This window comes from Suncus etruscus, chromosome 19 (assembly GCF_024139225.1).
Source record: "Suncus etruscus isolate mSunEtr1 chromosome 19, mSunEtr1.pri.cur, whole genome shotgun sequence".
Classification (NCBI taxonomy): domain Eukaryota; kingdom Metazoa; phylum Chordata; class Mammalia; order Eulipotyphla; family Soricidae; genus Suncus; species Suncus etruscus.
Genome location: NC_064866.1, coordinates 6,898,575 through 6,904,900, shown reverse-complemented (window position 1 = coordinate 6,904,900; position 6,326 = coordinate 6,898,575). Strand labels below are relative to the sequence as shown.

General features: G+C 36.6%; 1 non-coding gene across 1 annotated transcript; it reads right to left on the bottom strand.

Moving 5' to 3' along the window:
• Positions 1-5,650: 5,650 nt before the first annotated feature.
• Positions 5,651-5,780, bottom strand: LOC125997757 (small nucleolar RNA SNORA22). The gene has a single exon (XR_007491777.1). It is a non-coding gene; the product is annotated as a small nucleolar RNA SNORA22 (small nucleolar RNA).
• Positions 5,781-6,326: the final 546 nt, after the last annotated feature.

The following is a 6,326-nucleotide window of genomic DNA, read 5'->3' as shown; positions in this document are numbered from 1 at the left end:
GTCCCTGCTACCAACCCTGACAACCTTATGAGGGTTTACAGTCCAGCTCCTTTTTCCTAAGTTATTGTCTCATGTCTTTGGGCACAGATGTCCTCAGGCAGATAGTGTGGGTATGAATAGATCATTCTAGAAGGATTGTTAAGGACTGAGAAAAATAGATGTTAAACAGTTGGCATCTAGCAAGCAGTCAATAGATGTTAGCAATTACCTTTTTAAATCATTATTCTATCAGATGTGATTACAATGCAGCACTTAATTCCAAGGGAAAATATCTTTGATCTTCCCATCAGATTTCAGTTTAAGGGTGGGAATGTGGCTCAGTGGTAGAGTACATGCCTGGCATATGTGAGGATCTGGGTTTAGATCTTGGTTCCATGATAGCAATGACATCAACAACTACAAAATCAATTCAGATGGTGAATGAGAAGGATCTTGAACATTGAACAACTTAAGGGACTGGCATAAACACTAAGTCAGTCACTTCAGTACAGGTAAATTCCAAGAGACACGTCTGAGCCCTGACGCACATCCAATCCAGGAATGCCCAGAAGGCTGGGTGCACCCTACTATATCCATATTCATCCCTCTTTATTCTTAGTCTAAATTATTACCCTGATGATTGCCAAATGCAATTTCTAATACCATCATTTCTTTTCTTTACTTACTAGTTGGCGTTCTGATCTAAGAAATAGTTTCTTCCCACAAATGTGTTTATTCGTACCTGTATGACATTGTCAGCTTCTATTTTATTCAATGATTATTATTTATTTGAATTTTTAAATTGTTACTGATTTGATCAATAGTAGCCCTTCCCAGATGGTTGCTGTAGCCTTTTGACATGTCTTCATCCTTCCTGGAGAAATTCTTTACCTTCTGCTACAGGGAGCTGTTTAGGAACTACCTTGTTCTTTTCATATCCTAGCCATGGACTCAGTCATTTGTCATAAGAATCTAAAGTTCCGTGGAGAGCAACGTTGGAAACCTAGATCTCAGCACTAAATATACTTGTCGCTTGAAATGTAAGGTGTCTTAGGTTCATTTGTTGGACAGAGCTTAAAAAAGGTGAATGCATACACATATTTACATCTCTTGTTTTCATATCTATCATTTAAGGACCTTCTAGCTCTATGAATTTATTTTTATTTTGTTATCTATCTATGTGTCTATTTATTGCAAGTTTCCACTAACAGCTCCAGTTTCAATTTGCATCATAAAATTTGTGCCATATTTGTGCTTTCCTGCTCCAAAAGTGCTAAGCCAGACTCATGACTCATCTACTAATATGGATCCAGTTTCCCAATTTTACTGTGTCTAGACACCCCTGTTTCATATCTTCTAGAGCTTGCTTGCATCAACTTCTTTTTTTTAATCTTTATTTAAGCACCATGATTACAAGAGTAACTGTAGTTGGGTTTCAGTCATAAACAGAATATCCCCCTTCACCAGTGCACCATCCCCACTACCACTGTCCCCTCCCACCTTCCCCACCCCTGTCTGTATTATTTTACAGTTTCTTTATTAGATGTGAGTAGGCATAAGTATATCACATATTTTTATACATACAGATATATTGAATTCATACAATTTTTGAGAATAATAGAGCATGGCCATGAGATCATTTGGGATCAAATCTCGTCAATGAGATATATAGGTCATCTACTCTACAAATTGAACCACATCCTTAGCCTCCTCCTCTTGTCTTCTAAACTGACTACCTACTTTGAGTAGGTTTTTTTGGATGGAGAAAGCCAGTAAAGAAACCAATAAGATATATGTTTCTATATACAGGAAGAGAAGGGAATTAAAGAGAAAGGAAATGAGAAGACTCTAGTTTTAACATGTATTTTTAAAATTAGATTATAAGTTTATGATTTAAAAAAAATATAAAGGAAAGCAACCAGATAGAAGAGCTTGCAGAAGCCAAGGCTTGGGAAAAGAATGCACAGCTCCCCTGCCCTCTCCTGCTGCCATCTTCCTGGATTCAACACCTGAAACTCTCCAAACTGGATTTGCATTTTAAAAGAGCATTCTGGCAAATTTATTGAAGAAAGAATGGAAAGGGAACAGGATTTAGATTCTCCTTTTTCTCCTCTTGACACACCAGCACTTGTTAGCATGCTTTAAGAAGGGCACTGTGTAAATGTTTAGAGAAGGAAGGGAGGGAAGACCAAGATTGGGGAGGAAAGGAACCAGAGGTCTTCCCACAGGACTACTTCCTTCATAGACTAAGTGCGGTGTCCTGAAGCCCCCCCAGGGGGGACCCGGCCAGCAGGAATTAGCTGGGAAGACTTCTCAGACAACCGCACTCCTATTTTGCTAGGTAGAAGAACAACCACACCTGTAAAAATCTGAGAGAGGTTAATAATAAAGACCCAAGGCAATGTCTCACTGCTCAAGGGCCACTTTATTTGGCTACAGCTCCTTCTTATATAGAGAAGGAGAAGGGGGCAGTACAAGGGTGATGTCAATCACACTTTTGGCATGAAAATTACTTCATTATTCCAAATAAGGCAAGTGGGCAATACTTCTTGCAGTATCCATGGAAACATCTTGTGACCTTCTAGCTGCATTCCTAATTGCTTGACTATCAGGAGGTGGTGCAAGATGTGCTTGCCTCAGTGATCTTGAACAGACAATGTAGCATATACACAATAATGAATGTCTTGTAAACTCAGGGATATGGTTAAGGGAGTAAGGCCTCTTTTCTGGGAATGGTACTGGGCTGTGTTGCTCTCCTCCGGGCTAAAAGATTAATTATACTTTGCAGCTGCATTTTCCTTTCTCTTTGGCCCAAGAACTTACAGCAAGACTGCATGTAGCCTTTAGGTGAAAGGCTGGATTATGGCAGAAAGAATAGCAAAATGGCCTCAAACAAGTCAGTCCCCAACATCTCCCCCTTTCTCTTCTAATAAAAGAAGGAAAGTCGTGAGCGGGTGGAAGAACCGTGTCTTAGGCTACAAGGTTTGACCAGGTCGGACACGGCCAAAGCCGCATTTAAAAGGTGGCTACAAACGCCGTGGGTGTGCACAGGGATCCGAATTATGCTTTGTAGCCTTTTAGGGCCGTGTCCTAACTGGGACCTTGCTAATCCCGTCGTAGGTGTCTCCACAGCCGAGAGCACAAGTACCGGAGCGAGCTCCGTTTGTTAGCTATGCGCTCTATCTCCTGAAAACTTAGTGGCTGGAAGGGCGGCTTGGTGACAAAAGCCAAGTTTTCACAGGAGTCACGTTGGGTTAACTGTTGGTAGTGAACTTGAACAGAGGTTTTTGCCGTCTCATCTACCTGGTTTTTAACAAGGGCGGTAAGTTTGCGGAAAGCCCATGGGTCAAAGGAAAGGAGCAGCATGAGGCTAATAAGAGGGCCCAAAATAGTGGACAGTAATGTATGTATCCAAGGAGAAGAGAAAAACCAACCCTGTTACCAACCTTGTTCTTCATCGAAATGTTTTTGGAAGTCTTTTATACCGTCACCAATGTGTTGAACGCTATTCCTAACTAATCCAGGTTTATCTTTGAAAATACAACATTGTTCCTTAAGGGCTACACAGACTCCCCCCTCTTACATAAGGGGAAAATATAGAGCACGACGATTTTGAAGAACTATCATAATATGGGTCTGTGAGGGCTAGAGCAGAGGCATTTATAATATTTAAAATAACTTGAGAGGAGAAGGATGGGCTAGAAGGCAGAGTTCGTAGCTTACAACTTGCTTAATAGTGAGTTGATGACGCTGAGGCTGAACTTTCCAGAGAAGAAGTTTAGAGTTATTGGTGTAGATAGGAGATTCAAACGTTGTGATGCTTTCATAAAACGGCGAAACTGGTGAATTGCAGATTGAACAGTGTTTATAGCTGGTGTTGGAGAGCGCTTGGGTAGAGGCATTGACTATTTGCAGGATGAGGATAAAGGTGGAAACAGGACCAACAGGTTTGATGGTTATTTTAGGCATTAACAAAGCTAAAACATAATAATCATGATAAGCAAGAAACATTTCAGTAACAATATGGGGAGAAAATTTAGTGGAGCAAACAAAATAAGTGGAGTTGGGGGCTTCAATGAAGATGGAAGAGTTGTTAACAATAATGGTTTGATTGCAAATGTGTGATTGTTGAACAGGCGGGCACATATATGGTTTGAGTAAGCAAAGTTCCACGACCGTGACTTGTTTGCAATGGAGGTTGTTGGTGGCAATGGTGGGCATGAAGGCAGCTAGGCAGAGTGCTTAATTCAGCATTGTTAAAGGTGGAGTCAGTTAGAAACAGGTTTGCAGGAATGGCGGCTAGCAGGAGGTTTATAAGAAAACAGCTTGGCAGAAGGCAAAATGGTTACTTCATATAAAAATTAAGAATTTGCAGAAAACATTAGCAATTTACATTACACTAGTTATTTTTGAATACCACGGGAATGCTATTTGACCTCTGTTAGACTTTGGCATAAAAGAAAATTTATAATTAACAATTGCTAATTAAAAAAAAATTTTTTTTAAACTGAATATAAAGGATTTTTCTTAAACTTCTAGTTATTATGTTAAAGCTGGATGCTATTTTTTAGCCATAAATACATATTCTATAGGCTTGAACTTACACATAGCAGGAAAGCCAGGTGACTGCAAAGTCCAGAAATTCTCCAGGGAAAAGTTATCCCCGATGGCCATTGAGAAATCTGGGGTTTGCCATTCTCCACACCCTCCGCCATGTTCTTAGAAGGACAAAGCTAGCTTAATACATAATTTTTAACACATGATTTTTAGTTGTAAGATGCCAGTCTGTGAACTGACCAGACTGAACCAGGTTGAAAAAATTAATTGAAATTTAAAAAATGGATAAGGCTTTAAAAATTGTATTATTATAAAATGTAGAGATAACAAATAAACAGACAAAACAAAACAACACTAAACACAACATTTTACACTTGTGGCCACTTTCATTCATCACAACAGACACATAAACAGACAAAAGGATTGATTTAAGACTTATTTATAAAAAATTGACAAGCGCTTTTAAATATTTAGCTAACATGTTTGTGAGAAGAAGAGAAAAAAAAATTTTGTAGAAAAACTTTTTTAGTTTTGAGAAGTACTTAATGTAGATGGAGTGGAACTTTGCTGAAAATAAATTTTAAGGTTTAGATTTAACACAAAACATTTTTAAAACAATTTTAATTTGAAGTTTAAAACATTAAGTAAAATGGTTAATGAGCACTGTAGAAGGAGTATTCACTCTGAAGTATGAAATCATTTGCTGTAAATGAATAGGTTTTATTTAAATTGGTTTTGCAGTAGAACAGTAAGACAGCTGCAATAAAGTGTTAAAATTTTTATGATTAAACACAATAGCATGAACTATGATTATTAAAGGTATAAAAACTGATTTTTTAAAAAACAAACAACTGTTTTTACTATGAAGACTTTATGTGAATAATTTGTAAAAAATATTATATACTAAATTAACTAAATGCTTAGATTATTATAAAATATAGTTAAAGACATCTGATACATTTACACACTTAGAACTTAAGACTAAAATTATATTTAATACTAGTTAATTTGCTTATAAAGTTTAGTTACTTTTATATATTACTTATAAAATTATATATAATATATTTTTCATTTATATTATTTTTTCACTGCGACACAAATATACAGATTTGTATAATGTGCTGATATTTTGAATGCACTTAAAATAATAGTTCTTTTAATGCAGAAATAAAGAACAACCATTGCTGTAGCACAAAGTTAAAACTAAGGGTACTATAAAGCACACCTAGGTGTTCACTGTGCATTAAATTAACTATATTGTTTAAAAAGGTTAACCACATTATTTTTCACATAATTTTGTAAATACTTTAAAAATTAAAATAAAACTTTTAATAGAAATATAAGACTTAATTTTAACACTTTTGTGTTCGTTTGGATTTTAAAACACAAAGAAGTTTTTCTTTTACCAACATTTTGTTATCTGTAAAGTGACAGAATCATGACCTTGCTTTAAAATTTTCTGAGAGGCATGAAAAAAAAAAGTTTATTGCTCTTATCTTCTTGTTGCTTTTTAATGTTTTAATAATTACTTTACACCACTTAATGCACTAAACCTAATAACACATATTTGACGAAGTGTAGGGCTGACAAGGTGAAGCAGAGTCTTTCACTGATAATTCGGGGAGGGGCTAGCACAGTTAACAGCAGGAAGGCTAGAGGCAAATTATTTACAGTCAGCAGGGTGTAATGATATAGAGAAAAAAAAAGCAATCTTTTAAGATTAATTACTAATTTATTGGAATTAGAGGGAATGGCAACCGAAGAGGGGAGTCTGGGTTGCAAAAGTACCA